The 18,498-nt window shown below is 43.1% G+C and overlaps 1 protein-coding gene and 1 long non-coding RNA gene across 2 annotated transcripts in view; both read left to right on the top strand.

Moving 5' to 3' along the window:
• SGCZ (sarcoglycan zeta) overlaps positions 1–18,498 on the top strand; it is a 517,747-nt gene that overhangs the window by 133,290 nt on the left and 365,959 nt on the right. The gene's annotated exons all lie outside the window — the stretch shown is intronic.
• Positions 1,616–17,034, top strand: LOC109322341. The gene is made up of 3 exons (XR_002104358.1): positions 1,616–1,629; positions 15,533–15,536; positions 16,897–17,034. It is a non-coding gene; the product is annotated as an uncharacterized LOC109322341 (long non-coding RNA).

The raw sequence follows: 18,498 nt of genomic DNA, 5'->3' as shown, positions 1-18,498 counted from the left end.
GTTATGGGATGATGATGACAACAGAGATGAAGTCAATGAAGGAGATGATGATGACGACAATGGTGATTAAATATGTATATTTTTGCAACTACAAAAAAAAAGCGTGTGTATGTTTTCAGAATTTGCCCGGCCCTATGGAATAGACTTCCTGGGTCAAATTAATTCTCTTCTCCTAAATTGTTTTTGGCTGTAATGCTACATTATGATATACATACAAACATATCTCCAAAAACCTCTTTGGTTTCAGCCTGTGAACTAATTTAAAATTTACTCCAGAAATTGAAAATTACTAATGTGTTCATAATATGGGATTCAAATCAAAATGTACTTATCTTCTCCTTTTTTTTCAAATCCTTTTTACCTCATCTGTAGTCTCTGTTGTCAGAACCTCTAAAACAGTCTAAATCTACTAAAAATAACTATCTGTAAAGTAATGTTGGTAGGATAAAGTTTTACATTTGGCAGCCTTGGGAAATCTAAATCTTGATGGTTGGATTCTTTAAATTTTTCAGTATAAAATGGCTCAGATACTTGAATCTGAACAATGTAAGAATTCATTACAATTATCTATGAGATCACTTTCAGAGAAATTTAACAACAAAAACAAATTTATGATTTTTTAAAGAAAGCAAATCCTCATCAAACCCCTGCCGTCAGTGATTGCCAATTACCTGCAACTGCAGGAGTGCTGGTAAGACATCACTTTAATTAGAGAGGTCTCAAAAATGCCCTTGGGAACTAAACAAGCATAATGTAGCTGAAAAGTTTTGTTTTTCCCCTGACAGGCTTCAAGATTAGTGCCTAAATCAGCCCACAGTTTGTGACAGCTCTTATTGGAAACACCCTCAGTCAGCCTCATATGAACATACTGTTATCCAAATTAGACAAAGTCATACTTGGCCATTTTCACATTAAGGGAAAAGACTTCCTTATTAATGGCACTTTGATGATTTTGTTGTTGTTGTTTTAGGTAATGACAAGAGCAGTTTGAGTTCTGTCATTTTGGACTGTTTACTGAAATAGGAAGGCATTCCAGATCTGTCAGACTTGTGGGAATTTCAGGCCTTCCTAGAGGATATAGTACCAAGTTTTTAAAAAGCTACTCAAAATTTTTGTTATCCTTTTTCCTGATCTAGTTGAATTATTTTAAGAAAAGCCCAGAGGCACTGGCATGTTTATTTGTAAATCATGACAAAATATGGGCTAGATCAGTCTTAATTTTTATATGATGCCTGGCATTTGCAGAACAAATAAGTGGCCAGAGGGTTTATACCAATCTTTAGATAGCAGTGTCACACAGCCCCCTATCTCCCCACATCTGCATATATATTGTATATACTTCAGTTAGCTACATAGTCACTGGTACTGGTCAACAATTCTTTCCAGCAGCAAAATGTGCACTTGCCTCACCACAAATCTATTAATCCTGTTGCCACCTGTGTATAGGAGTCAGGCATGTGTCCTATGTCTACTGTGGATAACACTGTGAACCTGGCTGCCTGGGAAGATAGTAATCATGTTAGTTTTGAGGCAGCTCTTTCTCTCACTAGCACTTGTCTCTTCTTCCTGCACCACATCTCAAAGAGTAAGACACTTCTCTTGGCACACCTAAAATTTTTCACCAGAGTTGTGGCCTCTGATGTTGTGATGGAAGGCTACACAACATCTTAATTCATGCCTGTTGTTGAATAGTGTTGTGGCTATTCCTAAACTGCATTATAAAGAATGTTAGCTTCTTAAGGCAAAGGTGACCTTCTGCGTGTACAGCATGTGTGTGTTTGTACACCATGTAACAAATTGGGGTCCTAATCCATGACTCCTGGATATGACCGCAAATTAGATTGACTCTTTCTGACCCACCAGCTAGCAGTGTGCATGGTGGTACCTTTCTGTGGGGATAGGTCTTTTGTTCACACTTGTCTCCATATCCTCACTTGGCCTCCTCAAAAGTTCATTCAGCTAGGGAAGATACTGCAGCTGTAAGTCTTCACATAAAGAAATGTGATTGAAGGAGAAGGGGATTGGGTAATGAGACAAAAGATTCTGGTCCTAAATCTGCTTTGCTCATTGACCTCTTGTGTGGCCTTAGAAATATAATTTTGGTTCTCTTTTCCTTCACTTTGTACATCTTTTCCTTGAGTAGTAAGCTGTCCTTGGTATAGATTATGTCTTCCTTCTTGTTTATATAAAGTGGGGATGGGGAATGTCCGGCCCGCAGACCTGGATCCAGTCATCCAGGGACTCCATTTCCCAACTGCCAATGCCCGCATGGCCTCCATGAAGACCCCAGCCTCAGCCACAGTGGCAGCACATGCAGCAATGTAGGGGCTGCTCCAGAGCTTCTGGGAATGTGGGATGGGGGCACCTTGCTCCAGAGCTTGGGCAGAGCTGCGATCTGTAGCTTGTATTGTATGCTCTGGGTAGGGGCATGCATGCAGGGGATTGTGGCTCTGCCCTGACTCCTTAAAGCAGCAACAGCCTGTCTGAAGCTGGGGCAGAGCCACAATCCCCTGCATGTGTGTCCCTGTCCGGAACATGCAGGCTACAGATTGCAGCTCTGGAGCAAGAGGCCCCTGTTTTATGTTCCCAGCAGCTCTGGAGCAGCCCCCTGCATTGCTCTGCTGCACACTGTGCTGGCACAGCTGAGGCCTACATGGAGACAGGCACAAGCCATCCGGACAGATGCAGTTGGGAAATGGAGTCCCCGGCTGACCGGTGGCTTCAGAGGTTCTCCATCCCTGATATAAATACCAGGACCTAGTTTATTCAATGTTGAGGCCCTATATTCAGGCCCTACTTTATCAACATTAAAACAATGTTGAAACCTCAAAAGATATTTTGCATCTGCAGGTCAGTACCACTCAGCCATCTGCTTTCACTGTGAATCTGATGTGGCTAAGACTGATTGTATGATATAAATTATAAAAAGAAACTAAATCAAATGTTATTATAACAAGAAAAATGCTAACATGGCCATTTAGCCTGGAAACAAAGCAGTTGCTAGGATTACCTGGATGTTAACAGGCTAAGAGACAAAAATAGGAGCTCACTCAGTTACAGCTAGAAAATGGCCATTGTTGTAAGAGGACACTAGACAATACCTACTATAGGTGCAGTTAATTGGGTATTCACTGAATATCTATCAGAAGTCGACAAAGACATCTGAAAGAAAATGTTCATTTGGAAGGTATCTCCTTCAGTTGGGTGAACAATCAAGCTTCGTCACTTAAACATTAAATAAGCTAAAGCACACAATGGAGACTGTAATTGGCAGAAATGCAATTATGTTGAAGCCTTGTCTCAATGCTAATTTTGATCACAATTACGATATTACAAATACAATGTTACAAAGATGTTTGATTAGAAGTCAGATGAAAATGAGGACTTAACACCTCCATGAAAAAACGTGAAACAATATAAACATGGAAAAGAAGTCAAGGGTAAAAAACTATTGGAGTAAGCTGTGAAATATTGATCATGAGTTGCATAATGTATTGAGATCTAATGTTACTGAACAGTTAGAAAAAGCCTCACAAGACTGGCTGGCAGTGAAGACTTAATTTGTTTAATCAAGATATACAGTGTAACTACAAAATGAATGATCTCAAGCTGTGCATCTAGAGTAAACTTACTTGATTCTTAAATTATACTTTATGTTACCTGATAATTCATGATTTTTTTTTTCATTTTCCCTGCATATTTCACATTAAGTAAACCTTGTTTTTATTATGGAAATTAAAATAATTATTATTCAGCTTCAAGCAACATCCTGGTTCCATGATCCTAGTCTGGGGGCAGGCAATTATTTTGGGTGGAGGGCTGCTTAACAAGGTTTAGTGAGATTGAGGGCTGCATGGATAGCCCCAGCCTTTGACAGTTGCCGTACCCACTGGTCATCATCTTGGGACTGGAAGTCCCACCCCTAACCTCTGACTTTTGCCACCAGAAGTCTCACCCTACATCACCTGGAAATACTCCTTGTGGGAGGGGGGTCATTAACTTAGAACCAGAAAAACAAAAACAAATCATAAACTAAAAGTCAAACACCTACTATAACATATTTTAATTTTATTACAAAAAATATTTTTGTTATGCCTTGTGTTTGTATATTGTATATAGAGTTGATTGCATAAAAACTCAAAAAATAAATTCTTAGTTTTGTATATTGTGTGCAGGGGGTGTGGCTGGGGGAGGTGTATGTTGGGGTGTGGGCAGTTGTTTATATAGTTGGATGTGGAGGAGTGTGTGGAGAGATTTGTTGAGGAGGTGTTGTGTGTAGGGGCATAAGATATGTTGGGGGGTTGTGTAAATGTGGGGGGTTGTGGGGGCAGGGTATAGGTATGTGGCATTTGTAGGGTCTAAGGGAGGGGGGGGCGGGTGGGGCGGGTGGCACAGCAGCAGGCAGGGGCACTTGGGATGCTTGTGCCTGGTGCAGGTGCTGCCACCTGGTGGTGCATGGCTTTGGCCAGAGTTGCACAATGTGAGAAGGAGCACAGCCCCTGCCAGGCCTTCTCTATTGCCAGAGCTCCCTGCCCTGCACACACAGCCCCCACACTCATGTGGCACAGCAGGGAAGGCCCACGTGCTGGAGCTGGCTGCTTTCACTGCTCCTTGCCACTCAGGGGGAAGTCAGTAAACTGCAGTGCAGGGGTTTCCCTCCCATGCCACACTAGTGCAGGGGCTGCTTGTACACAGTGGGGAACACCAGTGATAAAGAAAGCTTGATGGGGGCTGCACTTCTCACTGCAATGAGAAGTGCCTCCTGCTGCTGCTGATGCCTGCTAGGGCTGTACATGATGGAAGGAGCATGGGGAGGATCCCCCACACCTCCCTACCATCCCTCACACCTACACCCTGTCCACCCTACACTGCCAAAACCCCCCTAGGCATGGGCTCCATGCTGCTGCCAAACCCAGCCCCATACTCCTGCCCAGCTGCAGGCCTGTCCCTGCTCCGACTGCTTCTCTACCTGCTGCCTGGAGTGAGCAGGACACTGGGGAAGCTGATCAGATCCCTAGAGGCTGCAGCAGCCCTACCCAGAAGCTTTCTTCTGGCTGGGCCAGGCCGGGCCCTTTCGCCCATGAGGGTGGTAGTGGGGTGCAATAGGGTATGTTGGGGGCATGTGCATACGTGGGTGCCTCACTTCCACCACGTTGGGTGAAAGGGATGGGTGGGGTACAATTTGTTGGTGGGCATATGGGTTGGATGAAAGTGCCAGGTGGGCCAGTTTCATTCCACAGGCCATATTTTGTCCTCCTCTGTTCTAGTCTCTATGCAAATGAGAAGGAAGAGATAATCCATAAAGCATATTCTCTTCAAGGAGAATAGACATAAAAAGAGAGAAAAGAGAATCAACATGATTTTTCCAAGGCTATACAAGAGGTCAATGAGCAAAGCATAGGACTACTGTCTTGTTTCATTATCCAATGCTCTTCCCCTTCAATCACAGTGTTTTAAATGAAGACTCACAGCATTCCATTGAAGTAACTTTCCTGACTGAATAAACTTTTTAGGAGGCCAAGTAAGGATATGGAGAGGAGTATGAACAAAAAACCTATCCCCACAGAAAGGTACCAGCATGTATATTGCCAGCTGGTGGGTCAGAAAGAGTCAATCACACAACCAGCAAAGCTCCAGGAACAATCACCCTGTAAGTAGAATTCTTTTGACACTATTATTTATTTTCTAATTTCTGATCATACCCAGGAGTTGTGTACCAGGACCCCAGTTTGTTACATGATGTACAAACACACACATGCTGCACACAGTAGGGCTATGTGAAGCTTTGGGTGCTGATTCGATTTGGAGAAGATTCAGCCTGATTCAGCAGCTGAACTCCAAATGCAAATCAAATTGAGGGACCAGTAAAAAGGTCTGAATTGATTCAAGGCTCTCCAAATTGATTTGGAAAAGATTCAGAGAGCTTTGGAGATTCAGGCAATCCCCACTCAGGGCTGGACTCCATGCCGGTAAGTAGGGGGTGGGGAATTGGAGGAGAGGGGAAGGAGACCATGGGGAGACCCCCACCAGGCCTGCTCCCCCAGCTCCCTGAGTGCCCCAACCCCTGCTCTCTCTCCCACCCATGTTAATGGCTTCCCCGCCTGGTCCAAGCTCCCAGCTCTTTTTAAAAAAAAAAAAAAAAGCCCCACACTCACTGGATGCTGCTACCTGATGGAGGTGATCTCCCCTGCCCTGTGATACATGTGGGACAAGCCATTGTCCCTTATTCATTCTCCTAGCCCCCTCCTATGCCTGCCCCATCCAGCCCCAGCTCCCAGCTCTTTTTAAAAAAAAAAGCCCTGCACTCACCAGCTGCTACAGTGGCTATCAGACCTTCTGGGGGCTGATGGTGGAGCCCCCCATGAAGCGTGGGATAGTGGGGGGCAGTGGGAACTGTCGCCTCCCACCTGGCAGCATCACCAAATTGAATCTCTGTCCCCTGACTTGGCTGAATCCTAATCCAAAGTAAATACTAGCCACTTTACACAGGCCTACTGTACACATAGAAGATCACCTTTGCTTTAAGAAGATAACATTCTTTATATTGCAGTTGAGGAATAGTCACTACACTATTTAACAGCAGGCATGAATTAAGATGTTGTGTAGCCTCCCATCACAGCATCAGAGGAGGCAGATCTGGTTAAAAATTTTAGGCATGTGAAGTGAAGTGTCTTACTCTTTGAGAAGTGGTGCAGGAAGAAGAGACAAGTGCTAGTGAGAGAAAGAGCTGCCTCAAAACTAACATGATTTCAATCTTCCCAGGCAGCCAGGTTCACAGTGTTGTCTATGGTAATCACAGAATGTAAGGAAAGGCAGCTTTGGCTTCTTAAAGTCTTAGCCTCCCCCTTCCCAAAACAAAAGAAAATGTGCTTTCCTTTAAGCTCAGTGTTCCCCCGTGTCAAGTGCAGCACATGCCCAGAAGAGGTAATACATTAGTTTGACCCAGCTCACCCAACTTCTGTATAAATTGGGTGCTTCATCAGAACTGTTTGGTGTTTTTATCTGATAGCTAATTGAATCAGCTTTAGAAAAATCTCAAAAAGCCCTGCTGAACCACTATATCTATACAGATGCTAAGGAGCTAGGTCAAATGCATATGCTTCTTCTTCTGGTAAAGAGCCATTTTTTCCCCTCTTCTGGTAAAATATCTATCTACCCAATTTGTGTTCATATAATTCACAATATTGAAGAAGGTCTGCTATATGTAGCTGTAGGCCATTAATTTTGTAGCTTTTGAAAATATTATTATTCTGGAGGAAGCAGTGGCAGATTTACCGTGAAACAAATTTTACGGTGGCACGAGTCCCCCAACAACAAGGGGCCCTGCCACTGTTGCCTGAGGTGGGGGGCAGCCCCTGGCTGGACAGCCTCCCATGTTTAGTTTGTGGCCCTCCTTCCCACCCAGTGGATTGTGGGCTTCTTCAGCAATTCCGCACGGAAATTCTGGCCACCGCCCCTCCCCTGTGGCTGGTGTGCCATGCTAATTCCCCTGGGGATGTGCTGTGGGGTAGGAAGCAGGGCCTCTCACTATGCTTGGATCACAGGGCCCCACTAACCATAAATCCTCCACTGGAAGGAAGCTGTTTCTCTGTGTGTACTTTTACCATCTGGCTGTGAGGACACTGGCCCACAAAACAGGAGCCTTACCAGGTATAAGAGAGTCTCTGTCCTTGAGGCCAAAAACAGAGAAATAATAAATAAATCTGTCTTTTATTTATTATTATTATTATTACTAGTAGTAGCAGTAAATAAATAAATAAAACTCTTTTCAGGAAAAAAAAATTATTCAGAGCCAAATTATCTTTTCAACATCTTCCGCATTCAGTGAAGCAGTATGTTCCAACATTTCATTTATCAAAAATATTCTGCTCTGGGCACAGTACTAGTTCTCAGGTTCCTCTCCTGATTGCCATGGGTTTTCTGTGTGAACTTGTTCATGTAAGGGTGAAATTCCACATTATAATTAGAATACATTAAGAGCACTTAAAATGTGCAAGGAGGAGGAGGGGGGCATGGGAAAGGGGGGAAGGAGTGGAGGGGGAAGCAGATGTGGGGCCGGGGGAAGAATGGTCAGATGGGAGCTGTTGGACTGCTATGCAAAGAGGTACCCCAGATAAAACGTGCATTGCCCTTTTGGGCTCTGTGGCTGTCCAGCACATCCTCACAGGAAAGGGGAGCAGGGAGACCTGACAACTGCAGGTCTACCTGGCATCTGCCTGCATTGGTCTTATGATGCCCCAGTGAAGCTGCCTGACAGTTCTTCACCTTCCTGTCTTCTCCCCTGTGACCTCCTTTCCCACAGGGAGCTGTGGGGAAGATGCAGGGCCCAGAAGGGCTTGGATCTGTACTTGGGAGTGGCACAGATTTCAGGGAGCCTCAAAGCAGGCAGGAGGGGCAACTCCTTCCACTGTCACTATCTCTCTTGCTCTGATCAGTGTTTCAAGGAAGTAAGCTGGGGATGAAAGGGCTGATGGGGGAGGTTAGGGGGCAATCAGAGGGATTCAGGGAGTGGGGAGTCAAACAAGGGGTGAAGGGAGTGATAGGGTTGTGAGGGAGTGATCCAAGAAGTTTGGGGGTGCCTCCCCTCATACCTAGAGGTACCTAGAGGGCTGTCAAGTGGAGCAGGCATGGAGCAGACTTGGCATGTCCTAGCCACCCCCTACTTACCAGGCCTCTAGCAGCAGATCTGAGCAGTGCACAGCAGAGAGGGTATTGGCCCTTAATGTGTGACTGCGCACAGCACAGACTGACTTTTAGCACAGTCTAACATTCCTGAAGAGTTAGCATGTGCTAATTATGACATGTAATCTCAACCTAATTTAAAACCAGATTGTGCCTGCTGCTTTGCAAGGAGCAAAGAATGATTAGGTTCTCTCAAGTGGGAAAAATGTTATCTGCTAACATTCATGCCTCCTGAGCAACACATGTTTGGTTTAGATATAGACTGTATCAAACAGAGAAAAGTCATGTCAGAATCTGCATTTAGTTTCTCTGGGCATGAAAAACACTTTCTTGAGAAGTGCTTATCTCCTCCTGGAAATGTACAAAACTAGCTATGCAGAAGTAGTTATTCTGGGGCAAGCCATTATGTGGATACTACTATTTGGATTAACAGTACATTTTCACATTTTGCCAAGTCAGAAAAATGCCCTCTTTTTAGCATATCTATGCAGAGTTATTCCCAAACAGCTGTGTGATAAATTTCCAAGAACAGACTATTCTTAAATGTTTTAAAAGTATATGTGTTTCTCCCCTTTTATCTGCTGCAGCCACCTACACTGGAGGTTTTCAAGAGGAGACTAGAGAGTCACCTCTCTGGGGTCACCTAACCCCAGTTGTCTTCCTGCCTAGAGCAGGGGGAGATGGACATGATGATCTGCAAGGTCCCTTCCAGCCCCTAACAATCTATGAATATATGAATTTTATTCGAGGCTAATTTAGTTTTACTTAGTTTGAACTGTATTCTGATTTTTCCGACAGTAGTGTGAGTCCAAGATGAATGCCATTGAAGTCAGTAGACTATCATGGTAAAAAAATGGTACAACCAAGATCAGTATCAAGGCTTTATCATTTTTTTATTTTCTCTATGCTTTTTTTTTCATTTATGCACCTACAGTCTGTCCCATTTTCCAAGCACTGTATCTATAGATTTGGTGCTGAAATTCCTACAAAATGTCCACTTATGGAAAGGCCATGCAATTTTAAAAGGATCTTCTTACTTTTAGCAAAATAAAACTGTATTTACTAGCATGTTTTGCATAGAAAAAAAACAAGATGTTATATCCCTACCTTCTGAGACTTAATAATATTTATTTGTTTTTAGTGGTGCTATAGCATTATTAATGATGCAATCTAGGTTTTCTGCACCTATGCAATAGTAGTTTTTTGCTGCTTCTAAACGTGAGTGAAATTACATATGATATATTACAGTGTGTTATAGCCTTCGGAGATGATTTTTCACTTCACATTTTTTGTCAGTTCAATGTTATAAACTGAGATGGAGATGAATTGTTTTCTACTTCTTGGCATAGGCATAGGCAGTCCATACTAGTGCACACATGATAGCAAAAAAAGGAATAGTTTTTTGATAGCAGTATTTTTTGCCCATTGGAAATAAAATTTGCAAAGGGGAAAGCTGAGCTAAAGTATAATGCAATAAAATGTAATTTTGTATGCTGTGTTGCACCAGTTAAAATGTAAAGTGTTCCAATAAGAACAGAGTAATGGATGATAGTGGATTTGCAGAAATATGAAGGATTAGCAGAACTTTCTGACCAGTTTTTACTTTTAGTTTGGGTAGAAGAATCTGGCATTTTTAAGGGATGAAAAGACAGTGATACAAAGAGTAATTGATGAGCTTAGATATTTGCATGTGTTGTACTAATAGTTGTGGACCTCAAAGGAATTAGGTATTATGGTATAGGTTTGGCAAGTCTTTCCATTAACTAATAGGAAAAAGATCTACATTGGCACAGGTAGATGTTTTGTGTTGAGTACATAAACTTGTAAAAATTAGAGAATTCTCTATTTTTTAATTTTCAAAATCCTCTTCTTTTTATAAAATACTGCTGGATCTTCCTCCTGAATAACCACTGCTGAAAGTAGGCAAAACAAATTTACCTATCTCATTTTTTACCAACAAAGGATGTAGTGGGGAAACTCAGGGATTATGTACATTGATGATTAGGGTTAATTTAAGGTTGTCCTGAAACCCATCACACCAGCATTTGTATCCCTTAACTTCCAGGGTCAGTTCAGCCTGACCATGGAAGCTTTGCTGAACTTCCAGGTTTATTTTATCCTGCCCTTTGTTCAGGATTGACAAGCACATTGCAAACCTCAAGACATTCTACCCACAGATTTATCATAAATCTCTGATCCTGTCTTTCAATATACTCTACTTCCTTTTCCTACTGCCCATAAGTCGAAACAAGTCTGAAAACAGAATCAAGCAGCATACAAAGCATTTCCTGGTAAGGGTCCAAAGGGATCATGGGATATCTTTAGTGCCATGCTTAAAAATAAGAGCAATGTGGATGGCTTTGGATTAGCCTACACGATATATAGATGGGAGAACCATACCGTAAGATAAAGCCAAAATCTTTGCCATCCACTAAGAGTGATGCGACAGAAGACCACTTGTTTTGGTTGGATTTATTTTATTTAGAAGCAAAAATGGACAATGTGTATTATATTTATTTGGAAGCTACAGAAGTAAATATAAGAATGGGATCTCTCAGGATTCATATATGGCATGTATATATAGAAATTTCAGCAGTTTTCCAGCAGATAAAAGTTAGCATCTGACTGATTTTTAGGAAGCCTAAAAATGCAATTTAGAATAATAAAGATCTGAAGAGACAAATACAGGAATGAAAAGGTCTTAGCTCTTCTCCTTTTCTTAGAAATCTAGTACTAAGTGCAGGTTATGTAACTGAAGAGAGTAACCATGTGCTGTAAAAACATAAACAAAAAAACCGAGTTTGATTTAAAAAAAAAAGTTTAATAGAGGTCAGAAAAGGGGGACAAATAAGCTAGATATTCAGCTCTGGATATTTCTTTCTAAGGATGATGTTTAATTCAACTTTATAATATTCAACTAAAGAAGGCTGAGAGGCTTTAGATGTATTTGGCAGGGTTGTTTTTGTCAAGAAACAACAATATTATGGAACCTAAATAAAAAGAAAACACTAACAGAATAGGATAAAAAAAAAACATAAGTAGATGAAAAAATGGCTAGAGATACAGAGTTTGGAGTAATGCCCTGGTCCTTGGAGAACACTCAGTGATAAAATGCTATCTTCATACAAGTGAAGTTTGGTAGGGGACTGGGAAGTCATCCTAGAACTCACATTGATTTTTAAGACTTTTTTTTGTTCCTGTTACACATTTCTTCATCCTCCTGATTCTAATTGATTCTCAAATTCTTTATCCTACAAGAGGATTTGAAAATCTGAATTTGAGTAACTTTTTGAAAAGTGTATTGAGAATTACAGGAAGACTATCCCAGTTTTCTGCAAAACAACAATTTGAAAAATGGAAATAGGTTGAAACAAATATCTGCTGAATAGGGATTTTTAAGGGGGTTGAGGATATAAACCAGTCAAGTGAGGAATAGGTGAAAAGCGTAGGCTGGGGCTGAAGTATGCAAAACGTAATTTAGTTTAATCAGGAAATGTTCGCACTGAGTGTTTAATTAAACACTAGGTGATCAATCTTGGTAGGACTTCTCTAATTATCAAGTTAAGGGGGTGGGTGAGTCATTGAGTAAATCAGAGTTATGTTTAGGAGGACACTACTGAAAAGGATTTTTGATTTGTGGGGAGTAGTAGAATAGGACTTCATTACCAGGAGCAGCTAACAGACAGCAGAACTGCAGAACAAAATATACGTTGACTGGTGGTACATCAAGACCATTAAAAAGAAGAAAGTGTTGTTAACACCTGTGGAATGAAAAGTTTATAAAGGACCAAGCAGATTTAAGGGAATGAGGTAGAACAGGGTACAGGAATATTTAAGAAACACTTCAAAGATAAGATAATGTTGTTGGTAATAGTAGGGGTGATGCATGAATTAATGGTGTCATAGCCTTGAGGTAATGCCTTTAAGATGGAAGGGGTTGCTTAGAAGAAGACACAGTTCAATGACTGCAAGAATATAGAGATGAGAGGTGTTTCCTAAAAGCAGTAAAGTTAAAGTGGGCAGCTTTATTTTTCATTTACAAATGATCTAAACTGTAAATCAGAACAGTAAACTAGTAACAGCATCCTTCTTTCTTCTAGGCATTTATTTTCAACTTGCTGCAGAGGGACATATAGAGATAGAATACTTGCATATGCCCATCCTGTGTAAAGACTGTGAGGACTCAGGTGAGATTAACTGTATTTGATGGCTCTGGTTGTGAAAGGGAAAAGATGTGCAGATAGCAAGAAAGCTGTTACTTTAGAGGCTGTTGGGTACGCTGCTGGGTGACCTGAGTCAGGAGACTGGGAAAAGAAAAAGCAAGTGGAAGGGTAAAATAGGGCAAAGTTATCATAAGGGTCAAAAAGAGTGTTAGGTCATTTGAAGGGGTAGATATTAGAACATAAAGGAAATGCAAGTTGTTTGTGAACCAAAGAGTTGTAACAGTGGCTATGCTACCGTAAATTTGTAGCATAGCCTTTACAGATGAGAATATTAAGCAGATGAAAAAAGAAAGAGAATAAAAAATTTGGAGTGAGAAGAAAGAAGTTAGAGAACAATTGAAAAATAAAACAAATGCATTAATGAGAACTTAAGAAAGGAAACAGTTCATATTATCTTAGGTTATCAGATTAGTATTGTAAAATATTTATCAGAATTAATAATACATAGAGTTGTACAACATTATATTAAATGATTGATATACAGTTAAAAGAAATCCTTCTCTTCTCTACCCAATTATTTACAATGCTTGGCGCTATCTTAGTTCTATTCCTCCTCCTTTTGTCTAGGTGTTCACATTGTCTGTCATATTCTCAACTACCATGTCTGTTCCAGTGGGTCTCTCTAGACGCTCATGTAAAGGCATAATAGGATGTGATTTGTGATCCACGCAATTGTGCCTCCTGCCATCCCATACATACTGTTCCAGGGCAGGCCCTGTATCTGGGAGTCCCATCAACTGATTGCCAGCTGTGGCAGCCCCACACAGGATCCACAGCCATTGGGGCATAGCTGTGCCACACCTTCAAATGAGAGCTAGATAGAAATCAGCAGTAATGTTATTATACATTTTCCAGGTCTAACTTTATAGCTGGTTGGACTCTTTTAAAGCATGACAGTTAATTTGCATGTGTAGTTGGTCTAAATTAATTGTGCAATTAAACAGGTAATTGCATAATATATGTAAAGCGTAGAGGGGGGCACTGACTATTAAATCTACCTCTCTGTGCCTGATCTACTCCTTTTCATTCAGTGTCATTGCTCAGTCCGTCAGCCATGTCTTCCTAGATAATTCATAGTCAGCTTGAATTGCACTTTTTATCTTTTCTCCTCTTTCTTCATCAATTTTGCTAGTATCACCAGTCTACTTGTCACTACAGCACCTTGTGTCATCTTCCTTTCCCATTTCTTACAGATGAGCGCACTCAAATCCTTCCAACTCTTGTTTCTTCATTGATAATAGCTCTTTTCTCTCTATACATAAGTGGGACTCTTATACAACATCCAAACATGCTATTTTTTGAAAAGTGCAACCCCCTCCTTGCTGGTCTTCCTGAAATATATTTCAGTGTCTTCAGATCTGTTGAAAATGGTATTCTTGAAAACATTTTCTTGGTCCCACGTTTACTATGAGATTGTATCCTCACCTGACTTACATCCCTTCTCAACTTTATCCTTTTCTTTTTACTCACTGCTGTATCTCCTGAATACCAAATGTCTCTTCTGATCCTCTCCTAACCTGATTACCAGTATCCAGGAATGCTGTGTGAGCCACTTAATGTGTGGAAGATTCTCCTTGGTCTAGTTTTTAAATCATTATTTGTTAGGGCTTTGCAAAGCTTCAGTAGCCAATTTAATTCAGAGGAGATTCGGCCCAATTTGGCAGCCAGATCTTAGAATCTGAATAAAATCAAGAAATCCATTGAAAGGTCTGAATCAATTCAGGGAGATTCAGAAGGCTTGCAGGAAACAGAAACTTAGAAGAGGGAGGGGGAGGGGGTGATCTTCCATATATGGAAAAGGCTGGGGAGCGGGGACTTCTCTAATATTGACATCTGTAGCTGGCCAGTGACTGTGATCTTTCTCTGATTTCCCTTCCAATTACAGTGCTTTGGAGGGGGGATGTAGAAACAACATATCAAGCTGTGTCTGAAGTGATCTGTGCCTTTTGTGAGCTGTGTCTCTCTTGGACAAGCAGCATCTCAAAGGCTCTGGCTTGGTATTTAGTCTCTTGGTAGCTAGTCTCTTTTCTTGTAAATTATATCCAATCCTTTCCTACTTACCTTTGCCTGCAATCCCTATCCATTCCTTTCAGCGTATTCTTCCCCCAAAATCCTCTTATTTGTTCTTGTTAGTCTGTCTTGATTCTTTCCCCCCTCAAAAAAAAATCTGTGTTTTCCCTGGCAGTATGTCATCACTGTGTAGGAAAGCACAACATATATTGCATACATACATGCATTTTGCAGCACACCAAACTTTATGAAGTGTGCTGAAAAGGCATGTGCCAGGTCTTCTGGCAGGGGAGGGAGAGGAGGTGGGGGGAGAGCTGGAAGTTCCCCTTGCCTCAAACATAGATGCACCCTCTTTCCTGGAAGCAATAAGTCTTCTGCTGCTAGTGGAAGCATACAGGTGGTAGCAGTAGGCCTGTACCTTTACCACCAGAACTAACACCACTGACCAGCAGCATGACATTTTCCACCCCAATTTCAGTTCCCAGCACAAGCCTTCCAGTGCCAGAGGGAGGGGCTGGATCTGGAAGCAGAGGAGCTGAAGACCATAGCAAAGGAAATTCTGGGGAAGGAGGGGGAATCTGAGTTTGTGCTCCACACCCCTCAAAGTTCCCTTAGAGGCAGGTCTCCTTCTCTGGAAAGCACTTCAGAGGAGGTCGTGGGAGCAGGTGGCTCAACTCCTCCTGTTGTTGTGCCTCTGCCTGGTGAGGAGGAGGATAAGGCAGGATCCCAACCCTCAACCCAGAAGCGGGTGGGTAGTGTTGCATGGGATCATTTTGAGGTGGCAAATGATCCCAGGTATGCTACGTGCTTGCACTGCCAAAGGCAGATCAGCCGGGGCAAAGACATGAAATATTTTGCCACCACAGTGATGCTGCTGCATCACAGGAGGAAGCACCCCCTTGCCCTTGTTCCTCCTCAGCCTGACACCAGTGGGAGCATGCCCAAAAAGAAGTCCTCCTCTCACTTCAAAGCCCCTGTCCCCAAGAAGCAGAGACAGGCCACCCTGGACCAGTGGGGGAAAGGTGGAGACAAAAGGGGGCATATTCCAAAGGCAAGTGAGGTCACCCACAGCATTGGGGAAATGCTTGCTCTGGATGATCAGTCCTTCTCCTTTATTGAGTGTCCAGGGTTCAGACAGCTCATGGCACTTGTAGCCCCACCATACCAATTGCCTGCACACACCACCCTCAGCAGGATGGTGGTGCCCTCCCTGTATGAAGAATGCAGGGAGTACTTGAGGGAGATGCTGCAGAAGACAGGTCTGCAGATAGCCTTGCACTTCACTTCAGACATCTGGGGCACTGGTGCAAACAGTCAGGGCATCGACGGGTTCTCCTTCAAGTGGAGGTGATGGGCGACTCTCACATGGCAAGGAAAATCATGGTGGCCATGAACTGCATGGTGCAGGGGTGGCTCCTTGGGCAAGGTGAGCTCACCTGTGGGTTCATGGTCACTGACAACAGGGTATCGTGTTCAAGGCAGTGCACGATGCCAACTCTGTTGGCATCTGCTGCATAGCACACAAATTCCACCTCATAGGGACACCTTGGAAAGGCACAGGGCTCCCAGTGATGATGCCATCACTACCAGCCAGCTCATTTCAAAATGCCAGAGGGTGGTGGGCTATTTCCACCACAGTATCAAATGGGTGCAAGATTCTGTGGGACAAACAAGCAAAGCTGAGCATCCCGCAGCACAAAATCATGCAGGATGTGGAGACTTGGCAGAACTCCACACACCTGATGCTGGAAAGGCTGGTCGAACAACAGAAGGCCACCCATGAGATGGCCTTGGCTGGGGAGACTGGGATGAGTGGTACATCCCAGAGTGGGATACCATCTCCCAGATCATGGTGGTCTTCAAGCCATTCCTCAAGCCCACCAGAGCCTCAGTGCTGGTAATGCCCTTCTTAGTCAGGTGATCTCCATAGTGAAGGAGCTTGAGATGGAGAGGTTCCAGGAGATCAGTGTTCCTGGCTGAGGCACTGGTGAAGCAGCTGAAGGAGGGCATTAAAAACCAACTGGATCCATTGCAGTCTAGTATGGTCCACCTGCTGGCAGGCATGTGCAACCCGATGGTGAAGGGGAGCATCTACAGCAGCAAAACCCTCAATCACTGGATGGAGTTGCTGGTGATCAGAGTCGGGAGGCAGAAGGGCACAGGCAGGGAGACATGGAAGAGGGGGATCCACTTTCCTGTGCCAGCACTCCAACCATGAGCCAATCTCCTCCACCACAGCCACTGCCAATGTGGGCCAAGGGCATGGCTTCAATGTTGGGATCCAGGGGCACCAGAGCCCACCATCTGGCAGGTAGCACAGAGGTCTTGGTGGCTACCTATCTCTCCAAAGATGTAGAGCCACTGCACTGTGACCCCTTGGCCTATTGGGCACCCCACAGCCAGGTGTGGCAGGAACTGGCCACAGTTGCCCAGGAACACCTGTTCTGTCCCCCGACTGGTGTTCCAAGTGAGAGGGTGTTCAGCATTGCTGGTGATGTTGTGATATCCCATCACACCTCCTTGGATCCTGGTTTGGTGGAGCAGCTGGTGTTCCTGAAGGTTAACCTCCCCCTCCTGGGGGTTTCCCAAGCTCCATATGCAGACAGAGTGCATGCCATTCTCCTCACTCACACCTATTTACATTTTTTATTTGCTTTCAGAACCTCGAGGTGCACTTTCATAGAAACCCCTGTACTGCTCTGCCTGAAACATGGAGGCCTCATGCCCACATGAGGGGCTACCATCCCTACTTTTTTTGTCCCCCTCTGCCTTAATGCACACAAGTGATATGAGTTTTGCTTTCAACAGTTTGAGGGGCACTTTCACCCTGCACCTATCTCCTTGAAACTTGGCAGGCTTCATGCCCTCAGAATTGGTGCCAGATCCAAATCAGCCAAATCAAATCAGGACGGTGATTCAAATCACTGAATTGAATCACTGTCCCTCCAAATTGGCCAAGTCTGAATCCAAATCAAATACTTGCTACTTTGCACAGGCCTATAATCTGTCTTCAAGATCCACTTTCCCATAAAGGTCATAGAAAACTATCCAACTAGTACAGAGGTGGTCAGCAGAGACTTTTGATATTTATTCTGTACCTTTTTAGATTAATATTTTTCTGGTCCTTTTATTAAATTTACTTGAAATAGTTGAGGTATACATATATCTGTTCTACAGATAGTCATATCTTTACTAGTGTCTTCTTCATTTTTCCTCTTCCTATTCCTCCCAATAATTTATTATACGCACCTTGTGTCTATGATTTACTAAACAGTAAAGTGCTTGGTTCAGAGATCATCTTTAATAGTTTCATAGTTAGTAGGGTCAAAAGGGACCTGAGCAGATCATCAAGTCTGACCCCATGCCACAGGCAGGAAAGAATGCTGGGGTCAGACGACCTCAGCAAGGTGTCTATCTAGCCTTCTCTTAGAGACCCCCAGAGTAGGAGCGAGGACCACTTCCCTTGGAAGTTGTTTCCAGATCCTAACCACTCTGACTGTGAAGTAGTGCCTTCTGATATCCAGCCTGAATCTGCTGTCTGTCAGCTTATGGCTGTTGTTCCTTGTTACTCCCAGTAGTGCTC

Source organism: Crocodylus porosus, unplaced genomic scaffold (genome assembly GCF_001723895.1).
Source record: "Crocodylus porosus isolate Cpor-Errol unplaced genomic scaffold, CroPor_comp1, whole genome shotgun sequence".
NCBI lineage: Eukaryota > Metazoa > Chordata > Crocodylia > Crocodylidae > Crocodylus > Crocodylus porosus.
This window is presented reverse-complemented; position numbering and strand designations above follow the sequence as displayed.